Source organism: Phalacrocorax aristotelis, chromosome 21 (genome assembly GCF_949628215.1).
Source record: "Phalacrocorax aristotelis chromosome 21, bGulAri2.1, whole genome shotgun sequence".
Lineage (NCBI taxonomy): Eukaryota > Metazoa > Chordata > Aves > Suliformes > Phalacrocoracidae > Phalacrocorax > Phalacrocorax aristotelis.
Genome location: NC_134296.1, coordinates 7,568,481 through 7,587,156, shown reverse-complemented (window position 1 = coordinate 7,587,156; position 18,676 = coordinate 7,568,481). Strand labels below are relative to the sequence as shown.

The window sequence follows — 18,676 nt, the reverse complement described above, 5'->3', positions numbered from 1 at the left end:
GACAGGGGCCTGCTGGCCCCGCACAAGCACGTGCCGAAGATGCCTGCTTTCTTTAAGCCAAGCCCTGTGCATTTACTGACCGTACATACATAATGGGACACTTCAAGAAAAATAGAGAGGGGGCAGAAACACAAATCAAGGAGTAACATTTTTGAAGGAGAAATTATAAATTGCAATTTAATCACATAATCACTTTGACACTCTCAAGCAAGCTAATTTCTTCCCTTGCCTCATTTCACCCACTTGGCAAGATGAATCTTAATGAATAATGTCCTATGAATATTTAATTTTTTGATCAATTTGAATTTTTTTCCTCATATCCCTACCTGCTGGATGGATAAATCCTTCCTCTCCTCCTTTCTTCTTGCAAAGATACAAAGAACAACAGCTTCTCCTTCGACTTCCATCCCCCCCTGTTTTTTTCCCTTTTCCCCAAGCCCTGGTCCATGCCGTCACGCCTCGCCCATCCTCTGGCAGCTCCCCAGGGCTCACCCAGCAGGTGAGGAGCCCCTCTCCAGGGACTGGGGCCAATGACACCAGCCTATTTCACCCCGTAAACCACCTGCCAGCTCCGGGATCTTCCTCTAACCGGGAAAACTTTGCAGACAGACAAGTAAATTGATTGCAGAGAACTGCAGATCTTTAATGCGAATTGATTATCTCTAATGGTTTTAAAGCAATTTAAATATAACTGGATTGTTTGGGCAAGAATTTGGCGTCTAAGGAGAGGGCAATAACAATCTCCCTGCTAATGAGTATTGACTGGCAGCATCCTTGCGCGCGGGCGATGGCTGCTCTCGGCTGCGGGTCCCCACGGGTCGCCTCTGCCCAGCCCCGCAGCTTTCACGGCTGCCTTGAGCCGCTGCACCTCGCCCTTCACTAAACACAGAGCTGGTGCTGGGGAGCTGTGGGATCCCTGCCCATGCAGGCTTTCAGGAATTAGCCGGACATGTCCGCTAGAGCTGGCCTAAGAACTGCTGACCACCTCCTGGAGCAGGGGGGCAGGATAAATGGTCCGCCCTAATCCCTGCCTATTTTGTTTGCTATTTTTCTTTGTCTCCCCAGACTGTTTAATCAATTTCTGCCTAAAATTACTGAATTAGGAGAATCTTTTCAAAGTTAACACTGGTTTCAAGCTGGAAATCTGTTCCCTTGATGTCACGGTACAATCCATCCACACCACTGCCGCGCCTAACCAGCTGCAGTGAATAACCAGACTGAGTTGAGGCAATGAGAAATACAGAACAGACTTTACCCTGAAAGCCATCAGAGTTGGGTTTCTTCATGTTTGTGCTGAGGACCACTGAAAGCTCTTGTCTGAAGGAAAAACTGCACTTCCAGCTCAGCCTGACAGGGTATTTTCTAAGCTTGCTAAGTGCATGTGGCACCCAAGGAAATGCTGGAAAAGTTACTGCAGCTGCGCTCTGGGACAGTGTGATTTTGCCTATACACGGGTTCACACGAGAGAAGCAAACCGAGCAGGCTGGGATGTGAAGCCTTGTTTGGAAGCGGTGAAGATTATTTGTAGAAGCCAGGATGCTCTGCTGGACCCGCACTGTGCTGCACATGGCAGGACGGGAGGGAGCAAGAAATCACCACCCCAGCACATCAGCAGTGCCCGTCCCGGGGAGGAAGGAATGCCTTTTCCCCTCAAAGGGCTAAAAGCAGGCTAAGGCAGTTGAGACAAATACTATCACGCTTTTTTTTGCACGCCATCACCCCCAGCCCTTCCCCTCGCTGCTGCACGGGCTTTGCTGAGATTTGGAGCGAACCTTGCACCATGCAGCAGCAGGTGATGGGACAGATCCTTCCCGCAGCCTCGGACCGTGCGGGGCCTCGCGTGCCGCCTCTCCGTCCATGGTGGGCAGCAGATAACCTGTCTACAACACCTAATAGACTGTGGAGCACAAGGATTTTGGGAGATCCTTTAGGGTCAGCCCACTTGCACAAGCAAGTAGGAGAAGGATGTAAGGACCGAGAGCTTAGGAGCCATCAAAAAAGCCATTCCTAGGAGAGCTGTTCTTGTTCTTATCGCTGGGTGGGTTATTGCAGCCTCGTCTGCTCTTGACTGAGCTAAAGAGAAACTCCCAGGCACACAGTGCTTCAAGGGCATCACAATCTATATACTTCTGGGTTTGGTCACTTGTTTTATTAAATGAGATCTCCAGGCCAACTGAAGGAATTCCAGGAGCTTTTGGCTGCCTCTTGCTGGTGCGTCGGGAGCAACAACGTACCTTTGGCCATAAAGCCACACTTCCAGCGCCCTGGGAGGCTCCCACGGGCTCTGAAACGCAGCCTCTCTAACCACGGTCTTGGTTAAACTCGGTATCCCTGTTCTTTATGCCATTTCCTAGCACACAGGTGATTACTGCTTAATGTGATTTGCGCTTTCTATAAATTATTCAAAGAAATCTTGGATTACAATTTATGACTGTACTGCAAAAAGATAAACACGAAATTTAAGGCCTGTTGTGACTGAAAAGTAAACAAGCTGCAAGCCTCCCGAGGAGGAGGCAGTCACTTCTGTGTTAGCATAGATGAGATCTTATCCCATCCTGACCCACTTCTCCCAGTCACTTGCCTCTTCAGCCCTCTTGCCAGCTTCACCATCCATCTCAATCCCACAGGACTCACGGCTGCTGCCCTTTAAATACCTCAGGTTATGCAGAAGGAGCTGGACAGGCTTCACCACCTTTGGGTGAAAGCCCTGAGCTATTTGTGCACAATCCCGACACGCCAGCTCCCCGCTGGCTTTAACCCCGTCTCCCTTCCCCTGCCATCACCCCTCCCCAAATAGCAGCTCTCACCCCAGAGAGGTGTGCAGCGGAGCTGTGTGGGGGGCACGGCGCTTCCCAGACCTTCCCACACTGACCGCCACAAACCAGTAAAACCAGTCCCAGTCTCTGCTGAGGATGGGGATCCAGCAGCCGGGGTCCCTGTGCATCTGATTTATTGATCGCAACTGATGAGACAGGGGAACAGAGCGGCACGCTCTGTCCAAAGAGCAAAGCACCCGAGAGCACCAGCCAGGGCTGCAGGAGCCCTCGCACCCCCCGTGCTGCCTGCCCTGCCTGCTGCTCCAGCAGAGCTGTTTCAAGAGCAACTGCGCTTAATAAATCAGCAGAAATGCTTCACTGAAATTCATCGCCCAATATTCAAATCTGCCAACTGTTTGAGCAAGCGAGAGGCTTTAAGGGTGGTTGGCACGTGCCTGTTTGTTTAATCTGTTTATTAAAACTGACAGTCAAATCACTAGAAATACAGCTGAAATGCCTCCATGAATTTAAGAGAGAAGAAAGCCTGAACACTGTAGCACAGAGGGTTTCTAGGCTCCAAGGCTGCACGGCAGATCTGCAGGGGGAGAACACGGGACAGCAATGTCTTGGGAAGCTGCACAGACTCCAAAGCGCTGTGACCTGTTTCTGCCTCTGCCCTGCATTCCCTCTTGCTCTGGGAGGCTGTTAGCTAGGACCCCCCCTTTCCCTCCTGTGTACTGTGATTTCTTAGAGCCTCTCCTTGGCCTGAGGATCTTACAGGGTAAAGTGCCTGCACGCATACAGCAGCCCTGCAAGGATGCTGATCCAGACCGAGCTTCCAGGCTCTGCAGAACACCGGGAGCAAATGCTTGTAGCAGCAGGCGTGGAGCAGGCAGATGTTTCCTCATTCCCTTTTTTTTATTGTTGTTGGGGTTTTTTGTTTGTTTTAGAAATAAACACTCATTTACTAGGTCCTAATTCACCCCTGCGTTAAAAGCAGCCAACCTATTGGCTTCCCACATGCATCATCTCTCCGGTAGCACCTCCAGGTATTTCATCAGAATTTCTCAAGCAACACAGGGAAGTGAGGGACAGTTTATAAACAGAGTTTGGTCCCTTTAAGATGATCAAAGAGAGAGAAAATGGCATTTTATCTCTCCTGGATATACTTCAGCACAGAGTTTGTCTCTGATGAAGATCCTAAAGCTGCCTTCTGGAGTGGGCACCAGTGGAAAATGGATTGCACGGAGAAGCCAGCGTGAGCTGGAAGAATGGAGCACTCGCTGTGCTCGAGCGGTCGCTGGGGGGAGCGACTGAAGCTTCGCGCGTCTGGGGATGGTCGGTGCAGTTCTGGAGTCCGTGCTGCAGCGGGGGAAGCAGGACAGCCTGGAAGGAGCGTGGTCAGCCAAGGCACATCGCCTTCTGGCTTCAGACTGCTGCTGTCAGCTCAATGACCTTATCTTGTCAGTGCGTGGAAAAGAATCCAAAAGAAATGTGCTTTGAACAGTTTGTGGCACGGCACTTTCTAAGGCTATTATCATGTTCAATTGGTCTGCATGTAGTATGAATCAAGGTGACACAATCCCTGGTGGCCCAGCCCACACAGAGCCGGCAATCGCAGGGCACAGAGAAGCGTCTGCCTGTGGACACTTTCCATCATCGAGGAAACAAAGGAGTCTGCAGGCTGTACTAATTTCCTGCATTTCCACATTTCCCAGGTCTAGAGACAGCCAGAGTGCGTTTGAACCTATTACAGACCTTGTTTGCAATAAACCTTGAAAGGCCAAGAATGGACCTCGAGTGCCTGGACCTGAACCCTGTCAACTGGGCGGTGATGCTTCCTCTGTGCCAGAAACCACGAACTCCCACACAGAAACCTTCAGAAAATCACAGTGATGTGCTGGGCAGCAGGACAGCTCAAAGAGGCGTTTCTGATGAGCAGTGGAGAGAGAAGCGCTTGGCTGGGGACGAGCAGAGCTCAGGAGTGAATGAGGACAAACAAGCGTGGGAACAGGAATGAAGACAAAAAGGGACAGAGACGATGTCTGTGCAAGGAAGGGTGAGATTTAAACCACAATACAATTAGACAAACCACTCCTGCTGGAAACGGACACACCAGTACAGCAACCCAGGCACAATCTACAACAAATTTGGCCAAAGATACCTAAATTTGGCAACAGGAGAAGCCTCATTATAAATTATTCACTTCGAACAACTCTAGTAGTAAAGGAGAAACAAGAGAGATGTAATTTTTACCTGGGTGAAGTTTTCAATTTTATAATTGAATTTACATTTTGTAATTATCCAGAGCTGGTTTCTGTGTTATTTCCCCGAGCCCTTGGGGTGGCCCATCTCCTGCGAGGTCCAGGGCAGAGGCAGTGCCGGTGGCTGCTGCAGCTCGCCCTCACCCACCTGCTGACAGAACCCCTCCTTTTTTGGTGGCCTCTGAACCGAGGCTGCCTTTGGGCCCTATTGCCAGGATCTGCCGAGCAGCTCCTCGCCCGGAGCGGTCCAGCCCAGCGTGATGGAGAGTCAGGCAGCAAGGCATCGTGCCGCAGAAAGCACAGGAAAGGTTTGCTCTTTTGCCTGCATCGTGCTGCCATTTATTCTTGTAAAAGGGGAGCGGAGTCACGTTTTGAGACAACTGACGCTTGCAAAAGGTTACCCTCGCTTCGGCATTTTCCTAGAGCAACTCAGAAGACAAGTACCTGAAGTTCACAGCCAAGCTGCAGAATTAATACCTCGCTCGATAGCTTTAAACGGCTGGTGATGGAATTAGAAACAAACCTGCTGGAAAAGCCAAGCAGCCTCCCCACCTCACCCGCTGTCAGACCGCCCCACGGGGAGCTGCTGACACAGAGGGACCATTTTCATGCATTGCATGTTGGAAAATCTCACTGGACCAGCACACAGGATGGGCTTAGGCTGGGCTCTCAGACGACACGAAGCCTCTAACAGGGTGTTGCTGGCTGCCTGCTAACCGCAGCCCCTCCGCACTGCCTCCCCACCACCGCATCATTCCAAGAGCATTTTTAAAATCTGCCTCCCTGGGCCAAAAGCATCTGATAAAACCACATGACAGAGACCAAGCCTGCTGCTTGTAAGCGCAGCTGTTGGGAAGCCATTCCGGGCAAACCAGCACATCATTAATAATTAAATAACTTGGCACACTTTGCAAGCTGATAAAATAGGGGAGCCTCATCTCCCCATGTCCCTTGAATCCCAGGGGCCCTCCTGTTAGCGGGCTGGGGACATCCTGGCCACTTGCTCCCTCCATCCAGCCGGCCTCAGCATCTCACGGGAGCCGGCCGCCGGCCTCCCCTCCTCCTCCTTCAATTATCCTCACAGTTCATATCTCCAAGCTCTTCCCTGCGACCTCTGCCTCTCAACATCTATCTTCCTCTGAAGCTTATACTAACATTAAGTTAGTTCTACACAGACCTTGGGGTGAGAAATACTTCCCCTCTATGAAAATTTCAACACAAATTTATCTCTGTGTTATTTTAAAGCCTCATCAGCATAGCCTCTGCGTGCTGCTGCACAGAACCGCGTCTCTCTGAAGTCATCTTAACTTTGGCGCCTTTGTTGTGCGACTCCTCTCCGTGCCTGGTACATCCTGTCTAAAGGATTTTTCTTCATTTGCAGGAGCAGTGATAGTGCTTAATGAGGGATACTGCGTGCTGCCGTCCCCTGCTAATGGGAGTCACTTCATTATAAGAAAGGCTCTCCTTTCAACCACAGCTTCATGCTATGCAAAGACCTAAATCTCACCACAAGGATTTTAATTTGGGATTAACCGATCGGGAAATTAGATCACTCGTTACATCAATCATTCTGCCGCCCGTGTTACTTCATGCTCCAGATAGCTTTGCTGCAGCGGGGTGGCAAGAGCTGGGCACCAGCAACCAGGACGCTGCTGGGGAGACGGGGCCGCTGAGCGGAGCAGGGGTGGCTGGCAGCAAATAACCTGAACCCTGGAGTTTTCTCTTCAGACACCACCTGCTAACAGCCAGTGCTAACGCTGTCTTTGTTTTTTAAGTTATCCCAGTGTCTGAGTCTTCTCTGTAATTTGCCTACGATCACTGAGCTGCTCACTCTTTGTGCCTTGAACAGGAACCCCTATTTTGTGACACGTGCCTCTTCCCTTTGGGATGAGCCTATCCCTCAGGACTGCACTGTCTTAGTTACACGAGGAAATTTTACTCAGAAGAGTAATTCTTTGAGACTCAGTGAAGATACCCCCACTCATAAAGTAACCCCCTCTTCCATGACTGCTTCTAGTGAATGGGCTCACGAGCACATTCTTAGCACAGAAATGCAGAGAGGCGTAGACACAGATGAAAAAATTTTGTAAGACTTAAAAATCACTTAAAAGTTTTTTCATACTTTCAGTACAGACAAATATTCAACACAAACCTTCCTTTAAAAGCTTTTGTTTCCAGAACTTACTTTTTGCAGTCCAAATCAGCTTAGAGTCCAGCAGAGCTCCTGCAGCCCAAGTGCTCCCCGTGGCCAGCCCCAGATCACCAGGTGTTGCTGTTGGCGTTAGATTTATTGACTCTCCCTTGATGTTTGGCAGCTGGTTTAACTCAAAACCAATTAATAATGGTGCTCAATATTCTGCCATTGTTTGGTGTGTGGCTATCTTATAATGCGTGATTGCTCTTTAGTTTAAAAGGCAGGAAAACCTATATCTGTGGAAGAAAAGTATCTTGTGCTTATACTGAGAGTCCCAGACACATAACCTGATGGGAGCAGGAGTCAGCCTGGCAAGCAGGTGTGGTGTTCTGTTACTTGCAGACAGGAATTCTTCCAGACTGCAAGCTGCTTCCGAAAAAATCCAAGTGAAATATTTATCTGCTCTAAGCAGTGTGTGGGAATCCCTTGTCCAAGGTCAAAATCAATTCGTTATACCATTAAAACAAATATACTGGTATACACATAAATTTATATACATAAATTTGTGTGTATGTCCCTGCATATACAGGCGTGTGCATGCACACACCCCTCCCCCCATCACGTAAATCCTTGCTTTTTCCTTTCATTTCTAGGGCAAGACTTAACAGAAGATGCACCACAATAGAAGCCCCAGCTGGGGAAGCCATGATACAGCCAAGGTCCCAGAAAGTCAATTACACTGTAGGAGAGGGTGACGATAACTAATGAGATTTGCATGGAAATAACTGATTTCCTGATACAAAGGATCACACAGACTGTGCCAGCAGACATTACTGAAGGGAAAGGTAAAGGCAGAGGATCAGAATACATCAGACGTGGCTGTTGTAATAAGCATTTCTTTATTCCTTTGTGAGAGACGGCCACGCAGGAGACTGAACTGGTGGAGAGCTGGCTGCATTCTTGCAAAAGCCATTCATTTAAAATTAATGACAGCTTAAGTTTTCAATTAAATTTTAATTTAAAGGCTGTGACTGGTGCAAATCAGCATAGTTCCACTTGTGTCAGTGATTTATGTTAGCTGAGGATTTGGCCCACCATCTCGAGTGAAAGCCCTGCCAAAATATGCTGCAACAGAGATCCTCCGGCCAGATTCTTAAATGTGTTTAAGCCCTGAAAGGTGTAGATAGGCGTGAAATCAGTGCGAGTCAGGAGCTTCTGAGAACTCCATTAGGTGCCTGCCTGAATCTTCTGATTTTTAAAAAACTGTCCCCAAGTAATACTTTGCCATAAGGGAAAAAAAACCCTGCACCCCCCAAACCCTCTTTTATTTTCCAGGTGGGATCTGTTCACGGCACTGCTCAGACGAAGATCTCTGAAGTCTGGGGGTCTCTACTCGAGACATCCCTCGTGCGGCTGAGGGACGGTGACTCTTCAACCGGGCACACGCCCCTGCCCACCAGTCTGCGTAAAATACAGACCCTGGGCCGACCTGGCGCTGCCACAGCCCCGGTTCCTGCCTCTGCCCTGGCATCTGCCCACGCGGAGCCTTTGCAGGATCGGGCCCACGGCGTGCTCTTTCGGTCAGGATTACCCGGAGGTCAGAGGCAGGGAAGGCAGACTGGGGCCGCTGGGCTTCACCGCTCTGTCACTGCAAAATTGCAACATTTCAAAGCATTGATCACTGGCATTTGATTTTGCAGTTAGGCACTTTAGTTACGAAGGATTTAACTGGATTTTTGGCAGCCCCACTCCCATTTTCACATGTTTTGCCTATTTTGGCATTAGCTTTTTAAAACCTAAATGGACACTGGGATAAAATAAGGAACCAGACTTCTTAATGTTTGAAAAACACTACACACTTTGGGCAGGGTATAAAATAATTAGCCATTGAGAGACATTATATATAATTAATAAGCCATTACTGCTATATTTTAGGTAAATAATGCATTTTAATTAACACATTAATAGTAATTGTAGAGGAGCCCAGTAACTGAGGCACTGGGGAGGGTGCTGGGGGGGAACCGTGCACCCCCGCCGTGCCGCCCCAGGGCTTGGGCAGCACCTTATGCGGGGAACATCTCGAGCTCTCACGTGAGGCCGGCCGGCGCCAGAGCTCGCAGCACCGCGCCCCACGCACAGAACTGCGGGTGCACCTGGGTTTTGGTGCTCAGCTTCACGTCGCCGGGTCTGCGCTGGGCTCCTGCTGGGGGGCACACACCAAAGTAGTGTGTGCTCGGCCCTGAAATACACCCTGGGTTTTAAACGGGCGCTGTATGTCATCTTACACTCGTTACGTTAACTAAACATAGCAGATAGAGCACTTAAGGTAATACTAGACATAAACAGCAGTTCATTAATTGCAAGCGCACGGTAGATCTTTGCCTTCAGTAAGCCCTGTATTTAAACATGGTTTGTGTTGGTGTGAGGATTGTTTCTGCTCATTTCTTGCTAAGAGGAATGAAAGTCCTCAAGGACCTCCCTGCTGCCAGAGGCAGCCGGCACCTCCCTGCCGAGCTGGCAGCTCCCGCTCGCCTTCCTCGCCCAGCGTGTCGCCTGCCGCACCGGCACCAAGTGCCCCCCAGTGCCCGCCCCGGGGCCAGGCAGCGGAAACCCGGGCCCCTTCTCCTTAAAGCATCACTTGGCAGTGCCGGAGCATGGCTACTCTGGGTCACGCCTGTAAGAGCATCACCTCCGCATCACGTAGCGCCGCCAGGCAGCTGGAATGCATGATCGCTGTAGGTCCTGTCCAACTATTCTATTCTATTCTATTCTATTCTATTCTATTCTATTCTATTCTATTCTATTCTATTCTATTCTATTCTATTCTATTCTCTGTAATATTCCACCTTGCAGCTGGGACAAAACACCTGTCGTCTCACTCTGCTGGCCTTCAGAGATTTCATGCCCTGGCCAAAGGATGAGGGGAGCGAACCCCTGCAAGGCGCGCGTAGGGCTCAGTGACGGAGGAAAGCAGAGGCCACCGAAAGCTGTCTTGTTCCTTCACCAGCTGTCAGCTGCCCCCCTGGGCACCCGCGCTCGGCTTCGAGCGATGCCCTGCCCAGGGCACTGCCGGCCACAGCAAGCCCTGCGCAGGAGCCAAGCAGCTTGGGACGCTCGGTGCCCCAGCCTGGGCTGCCTCATGGGAGCCACTAAAAAAAAATGACAAACACCCCAGATCTTCATGGAGCTGCTTTCTGGGTGAGCACGCAGGATGCTCACAGAGCGATGCATTTGTTCGGCATTTAGCAGCGGCACATCCCAAGTGGTTGAAGGGACGAGAGCGGCCGTGCCACCATGCCACATCTGGCACAGCTGGAACACCGTGTGCGCAGCAGCACAAACTGGGGAGGAGGAGCAGGCGCTGAAGCGATGCGAATCCTTGATGGGAAGCAGGTCCCCATGCTGCCTCTGCGGGCCCACGTCTTGGTAAGGCGCTCATTTGCAGGAGGTGCCAAGCACTCCCGCAGGGGTAATGAGAGCATCCCCCCGGAGTGAAATCTCTGTGTAGGATCTCATCCCTGCTACGAGGAAAATGAAAACGAACCGGCTATAAATAACCTGCCATATCCTGCGTGTGGCAACTGCTGGGAACAGTGACAAGGCAGCCTGCTCTGCGGGAGGATGGCAACAGCAGCGGGGGCTGCCCCGGGCGGGACGGCTCTTGGCCCGGCTCTGTGGTGATGCTCCGGCTCCGGAGGCGTTTGGCTTCAGCTCCCAGCCCGGCCCCCTGCAGCATCTCCTGGGGCTGCAGCTGCTGCCTCTCCCGGGGCCCTCACGGTGAAGCCTGGAGCGTCGGGGAGCGAAATCCCTGCACGTTGCCCGCCGACGACTAACGCCACGGTGAGGGCGGAGGGTTTCTAGTGATGTGCAGTGCTGCTCAGCCCGATCGGGTTCAGCAATACACGCTAATCGTGACAGACTGTAAAAAGCCAAGAAAATTTTAAAAAACAAAACAAAGAAGAGCTAACAAGTTTTCCTAGCGCTCCAGTTTTCCAGGCTTTCCTTTTTCTTGGAAATTATACCACTAGTTGGGTTTCTCTTCCCTGGTGTGAGTTAATCTGGTGTCACGGGCATCGGTAGAGGTGCTCTGACTGATGCAAAGGCGTCCTTTGCCAAAATGCAGCCTGTAACAAGGAGAATGAGAAACCCTGAAGGCGGCAAAGGGTTTCAGGGGTTGGATAACCAGGTGTGGTTAGGTGCGGGGAGAGGAGATGCTGGGCATCGCAGGGGTCGGAGCCCTCGCTCTGCAGAGCAGGTGCGAAGCCGGCGACACTGGAGGCCGAACCCCAGCCAGGAGAGCATGGCAGGCAGCTGCGTTAGCACCGGCCGCGGCACCGCCGAGCAGGCGCCTTGCTCCCCGCAGGCTGCCGCGTGGCTTGTCGATCCTCTGTGCTGGCTCCGAAGCGGAGCTCGCTTCCGAGGGCACTCCTTGTCCCTTCGAATAATGCTCTGCACAGCCTCCCCTTGGCTCGCCTGCGGCGGTTTCGGACCGTACCCGGTCTGTGGGTCACCTTCACCTGCCTCCTTCATCCCTGCCCAGCAACGCGCCCCCCGCGGGCCCCAGCCCCAGCCTGCGCTGGCACACGGGGACACGGGCGGACGCCGTCCTGGGGGCTTCGTCTGAGAGGAGGGCTTTGCTCGGAAGTCGTGAGGGCTCGGTGGCTCTGTTACATCCTGTTTAATAGATCTGCGGCAGGAAATTTGATAAGTTATGAAGTTTTACACACTCTTTTTCTTTTTTATATTTAATGTAGCCATTTCTCAATGTGCCGTTCTCAAGAGGTTCTTTTTTTTCCTCCTTACTGTTGAAATCTAGCTGGATTGAATCATTATTCCTGATGTTCCACAAGTCCTGTTCTGAATATTTTTAGAAGAAAAAAGTGAGAAAATAAAATCTTGTTTACAAATTTTGCATAGATTTCCAATACAAAAGCAGCAAAAGGCATTTAACTGAATCTTTTCAAGAAGGGGAACAGCTTGTGATGTACAGAGCAAAACCATTGGGTTTAACGAGCTGAGAGGCTGGAGGAGAATGAAGCAATTAAGGGGAAGGAGGGATGTGGAAATGAGGGTCATTCGCACTTTACAGAAAACCAGCACAACTTTTAGTTATCTCTTAAGCTGCGAGGGCTTGGCGAGTCCAAGGAGAGCGAGGCAAAGGCTCTCTTGATGTGACAGCTTACATTTTTTCTGGGAACAATATTGAGGGTGATGACAGACAGCGCTTGTGTCTACAGCTTTAGTCCTGAAAGTTCATGCTTTTGTGCATTAGGCTGGAACAGCCGGTTACAACTCATTTGGTGATAATTGGGCTGCACTAAACTTACATAGAGCAAAAGTTCAGGAGCCATGAATCACAGCCTCCCCACTGCCCGAGATCAGCAGGCAAAATTTGACTCACACCCATAGACTCAGTAATATTAATTAAGCAACTTGAAACAAAAGCCTGCGAGGAGTCATGTTTGTCAGGCTCGTTTGGAAAAAACACATTGTGAGTTCACCCTCAGCGACGCTGGGGAAGCTTCAGCCCGAATGGCAGTGATGGATGGGATGCGTAGGATCGGAGCAGGCAGTGCCAGCTCCTTCTGGCCAAGGTGGAAGAAATCAATGGGCAATTTTTTCCCCCCACTGGTTTTCAGTGAACCGTTCACAGCATTTGCAGCCACAGTCCCGGCCCCCTTGGGCTGGCACCGTTTGGTGGCTTTCACGGGCAGCTGCCCTGTGACTACCCTCGGTGCGACCCAGCCTCCCGGGGAGGGGGAGACCTGCAAGGGGGAGAAGCGGGGACACCCCCCGGCTCCGCTAACGCGGGTGGGCAGGCTGAACGGCCGCAGCGCCCGCAGCAGCCAAGGTGCTGCTCGGCAGGGTAGATGCTCTAATTCCTCCATCAAACCAAAGCGCCTGGGCCTGCCCGTTCCCCGCTTCTCACCCATGTGAATTACCGGCAGCGAGGAGAGCCCCGCGGTGGGTGGCGTCGCCCCTTGGTTCTGCTGGCGTGACTGTCCCTGAGCGCAGGCACCGGCGGGCTGGGGGTGCTGACAGCAGGAGAGGCTTCTCTGCACGGCCGTCTCCTCCGCACGGGGTTCTGCAAGTGGAAGCAGGCAGCGGGGTGAGCACTGGGGGGCTCCTCCATGCCCAACACAACAGTTGTCCTTCCAGGAGGAGGACAGACGTGAGCCACTTCACACACCTTGCATTCCCTTTGGTAGAGCTGGCCAAGAGGGATTCCTGCCAAGCCTGGGACAGCCCTTCCTGCTCAGCCAAAAAACAAGGATATTTTAAAACTCTACCTCTTCTCCAGCCCCAGCTTCTCCTATGGCCACTGAAACCAGCCGGCGGAACAGGGAGGCTTCTCTCCCTCTCGGTCATGCTCAGCCTCCTGGAAGGAAGGTCCCCAAGGAAAGGTTAAATCAATCACAACCAAATTCACTGGCCCTTTATTAACAAGTGTATCAAATTTAAATAATTAGCATTTTTATGTCACATGCTGTATACAGGGACACCAAAGGGATCGCAGGCACTGAGCAGAGCCATATGGTCCTCTGATTAACGTCAAGCAGAAGCAGACAGAGCATTGAAGGATAAAAATATGCAGGTTGCAAAGGCAATGAGCTCTTACACGCCTTAAGCAGTGCCCTCCCTCCGTAAGGGATCTGTAGCCGTGCGGTGGGGCGGGATGGGCTCGGGCGCTGCATGCCTTGCAGGGGCTGCGACAGCCAGCATCGCCCCCATGGGCAGCCTGTGCCCTCACCCAGTGCCTGGTCCTTGAAAGCGAGGAGCCTGCTGTGAGCTCCCTCTGACTCGCATCCCTGGACTTCAGTAATGAAGGTCACAGCTGGAGCACTCGTCTTCATCTGAGGTCTGAAAAAGTCAGTGGGAGCAGCACGGGTCGGGCGGCGCCGGGTGCTGTGCCGGGCAGGAGGGACCCGCGGCGGCAGTCAGACCTCCCCGCCACGGCCGGGGAATCGCCTCCTGTCCGACGCTAGGTCAGATCCGAAAGTGCACGGCGAGATGGGGGGTCGTGCAGACAGGGCCACTGGCTCTCCTCTTTCTGAGTAAGGTCATCAGCAATTTATCTTCAGACATGATGGAGGGGCAAATGGCACGTGTGGGAGCGCGCAAACATCCCTCTCTTGCTCAGGGACAGAGATGAACATGTGACTTATGATCACAGACTACGGAACTCTTGGCAGGGATTTTCTGGTTGGGGAGAAAGCCCCCTCCCTCCTCCGCCTCCATGCTGGGGGACGGACACTCCACTGACGGCTGGGCTTGGACCCAGCTCAGCTAATGCTGCTGTTCCCACTGGTGGCATGTATAGGATTGACAAAGCTGGGTTTTCTAAGGGGAGGCTTATAGCTTTTATTGCTCCCACATCTCTGAACAGGGTAGATGAGAAAGAAGAGTGATTTTCCATCTGTCCGCAAGGGACTGTTATGTTCTCACTCATACGTAAAGCGGATCTAGCAGAGGATGTTACAGACTCAATGACAGTACTCTACAAATGTTAATATGGTTTTTAATTGGAAGAAATAATAGCTTACTGCTGCACACTTGGCAGACCGCTCTCTGAAGCTACTTGATCCTACCCCTTTGCTAAGACAGAAGGGGAAAAAATTGCAATTCTGCATTGCAGTCAGGATTTATGTTAAGTAATGGCGGTGCTCAGCGGACTCTGCTGGTAACCCTCTGGTTACCCTTGGGACAGCAAAGGCAGAGCCGCCGCCTCTGCAGCGCGTGCCTCGCTGACACCCTGCCACGGCCGGAGGGAGTCTCCAGAGCCCACACACACCCTGGGCCCTTGGACGGCAACAGGACTTCTGAGCCCTCCTTCAAGCAGAGACCCAAGCCTGTGCGCTGGGAGCTGGTGTGAGCCCTGGTGTCACCAGAAAACGAGGTAAAATCTGAAGCAGCTCTTTAACACCAATTTAGTATTAAAGAGCAGGCATTCTTTATTCACGGCGCTGGGTGCACGGGGGATCGCTCCTCCTGGCGTGTGTACCTCACACACCTTTCCCATGTGATTTATATAGACCAAAAATATACATATTCATCTCATCTATACATATTCGATATTATTCTCTTCGGTGACTGGCACAAAATTGCTCACTTCACATGTAAATCACTGCGCAGGCTCAGTTGTCCTTTTTCATTGTCCTCTTCTGAGCAGGTGGTGTTACTTGGGTCGGTGGTTGCGATCTCCCCCTGCCGGAATTACCTTTTACCTACCTGGCTCTTACTCTTGGCGGTCCTGGCCAGTTTTCTCAGTCCACTACACAAAACCGCATTTTGTCATCCTTTTCTGACAGAAGCACGTTGTCTGTTGTTTCGTTCACATCAATGATTACCTGGGGACTAAAATACAGGTCAAAGAATACACCGATTTGTATACTCTATGTCCCCAGGCTTAACGTCCAGTTGGATCGGGCTGTACAAGGAGTACAGCAACATCCATGGTTGGTTAATTCCATCGCCCTGGTTACACTGGGGCATGTCCCGGGGTGCGGGGACGCCGTGGGGCTGGCAGCGCCCTTGGGTGCAAGTGCCGGAGCAGCCGTCGCCGTCGCGCACGCCAGGGCAGCTCTGGGAGCTCTCGCAGAGCGGTGCCCATGCCCAGCCTGGGGCAGCTGCAGCCGTCGCAGGGGGTGAAGCAGCAAATCCAGGCGCTCCCCAGGCTGGTGCGAGCGCCTCAGAGCAGCTCGGCCGTTCTCACTGCACGACACAGCTCAGAGGTGGGAATTTTTGCTGCGCTGCTTTGCCTTGTGAAACACATGAACAAGAAAACCCAAACTCAGCCAAATATAAATGATAAACACTGATGGCAGCAAACCGCTTCGCGCTGCATCGCTGAAGTCAGCCCTGCAGGCCGGGCTGCAAGGCCTCTTCGGGGCTTGGTCTGTCGCCAAGTTCTGCTGAAGTTAATGAGGGCCTGTGTGCACAAGGATATCAGGAAAATAATCTGAATTAACTTTTAAATGGATTAGTCAAATTGCATTAAATACCTTTGTAGACACTTTTGTTTAGAATTAAGGAGGACTAACTTGATTTCGTTGACTTCACTTTAATTCCAAGTAACACCATTGAAATGGAAGCTAAAAGCAATTTACGCAAACTGCTTGAAACTTGCACCTTAATCAGTCACCTGAATCTCCCTGAGCACCCAGAGCAGAGTCTGGGGGACCCCTCAGTTGCCTGTGTGGGGTGGGGTCCCCCCCCTGCTGCCGGGCTGGGGCACTCGGCAGCGTCCTCCCCGTTTCATCCCAGGGAAAACTCATGGGAAAGGATTGCTCTGACCGAGCCCCTGAGCCCCCAGCGCTGCCGCAGGGCGGGGGGCTCCGCTCCCCCAAATATCAGACGCTCGGTCAGCTCTTGGCTCACCCCCGGAGCGACTCGTGGCCCGTGCGGGTGCCCAGGTCTACTTGGACACTGCACCTGAGCTGTCCCACCCTCGCAGCCAGGCGTTTGCGAGGAGAAGAGCAGGGACGGGAGGGTCAGGAGAATGGGCCGACAGCCCCCTTGTTTGCAAGCTCTTCTGCTGCAGACAGGCAGCATCTCTGGAAGCACAGGAGGAGATTCTGGCTGCCGCCCGAGGCTGTCGGCTTGGCTCTCCTGAGCATCTCTGCCCACTTTAATGTGCCCCTGGGCACGTTTCTGCCGCCGCTCTCCGGCCAGCTTGGCCAGCCTGACCTCTGCCACGCCGCGGGGATGGGGACTGGCAGAGCCTGCTCCTGCGCAGGATACTTGCTTGAGCTGCAGCAGAGCCTCTGCCGGAGAAAAAACATTCAATCGAGGTGAATCAATCCTGCTTGATCTTCGTACTCCAGCCACTCTGTTTACATCATCACTGGGTTTTGCCTCCTTGTTCCCACCTTTGGCACATCTGGGGGTTACGGCTTTGCTTCAGCTGGAGCCAGGAGGGCAGACGGCGCCTGCCAGTGCTGCCGGGAGGGGAGCCCCCGCCAGCCCCCAGTGCAGCTGGGCGCTGAGCCTGCCGGGCTGGAGGTCAAGAGAGCATCTGGCTTTCAGGAGCCGGACTAGGGGATTTTATTGCTTTCTTCATTTGCGTGGGGGAAACAGAGCCGGAGAAATCCCACCATGGCTGCCAAGGAAGGTGGGGTAATTAGGGTAATGGCTGGTGGAACGTGTTAGCAAACTTCAGTTAATCTGTTTGCAGCTCGTCCCCCTGGCACCGCAGCTTTGCTCGATAACTCTCCATGTCCTTCTTACCGACTGTGTCTGGGGCAAGGGACGGAGAAAGGCCATGGAGACCCTCCTCGGGAGGAGGCGAATGCTGAGAACGTGAGGCTTGCTCTGTCCCAGTCCATCCTCAGCTACATCCTCCATCCACCCACGATACGGTTCATCGTGGGGGCAGAGAGGGCAGGAAAAGCGTGGATAAGGAAAGAGAGTTCTGCGTGCATCTGGAGCGTGATCAGCATCAGGAAGCAGCTCGGCTCATCCAGAGCTGCCCTCGCGCCCATCGCCCGGCCCCACCGCTCCTCCCGCGGCACTGGCTGAGCCCCACGGCCGCCCCCTCGCCCACGGGACACCAGCAAACGGGGCAGCACCATGGAAGGAAGGAAGGGGGTCTTTGGGAATTATGGTGTTGGCTGGAAGCTGATGCCAGCTGACGTGATTTTCAAGGATGGAGGAAAATAATTCCTGCCCAGCTTCACTCGCTGTGATGAAAGGTAAGGGCAGCCATGCAGCTCTCCCCCTTTTTGGAAGAATTACAATGCAGCTAAAGTATTTTTAGTAAGGCATTAATTAAATAGTCAAAATATTTCAGGCTGATGTTCATCAGCAAGTAAATTCAGAATACAGGACAAGAAAAGCAGCTGTGCGTTATTTTTCTGAGTAATTATATTTGAATCTCTGTGGTATGGAGAGAGGAAAAAAAAGTAAATTATACAGAAAATGCATTCAAGAAGATTTTAAAGTTATTACAAACCTTCATTATAATGTATGATCAAGCATGTAAGTGAAAATCTTAGGACCCGTGGGTAACATATCGATTCTGGCAGACATTAAAATTTCTATTTGATGCTTAAGCAAAATCTAATCTGACTTCTGATTTTGCAAAATATTTTAGGGTAATTAGACATGTTTGTGCTTTATTGATTCTTAAAATGAACATAAGCATGTGGGGAATTGCTAACGCTCTGGATTAAAGAAAACAAGACTCCTTGCTTTGCGGAAGTTCCTGCAATTAAATCACCTTCTGCTAATACGGCCCTCATTATTCTGGATGGAAATGAATGCAGGAAAAGCTAAGGGAGTTTAAAATAATAATGGTCATGAAAGCGAAGCTTTAGGGTTTAAATGAAAGTTTCATTTCTTGTACTTCTGCTGATGGTTCCCACAGGCCTTTGCGTAAATCGCTCATCTGGAGGATAAAACCCCAAACAGCCCCAGAGCGCGGGGGGAGGCAGAGGAGCAGCTTCACCGCCGTCTCCCCCCCTCTGCTTTGCCACCGCCTCTAATCAGAGCAAACTTCGCAGCGTTGGGCAGCACCCCCAAAC

General features: G+C 51.7%; 1 long non-coding RNA gene across 1 annotated transcript in view; it reads right to left on the bottom strand.

Moving 5' to 3' along the window:
- Positions 1–8,831: 8,831 nt before the first annotated feature.
- The window catches only part of LOC142067085 (uncharacterized), a 179,546-nt gene continuing 169,701 nt past the window's right edge, over positions 8,832–18,676 (bottom strand). The window contains exons 4-6 of the long non-coding RNA XR_012663890.1: positions 13,445–13,533; positions 13,097–13,239; positions 8,832–11,841 (exon numbers count right to left, since the gene is read on the bottom strand). This is a non-coding gene — a long non-coding RNA (uncharacterized LOC142067085). The remainder of the gene's footprint in view (positions 11,842–13,096; positions 13,240–13,444; positions 13,534–18,676) is intronic.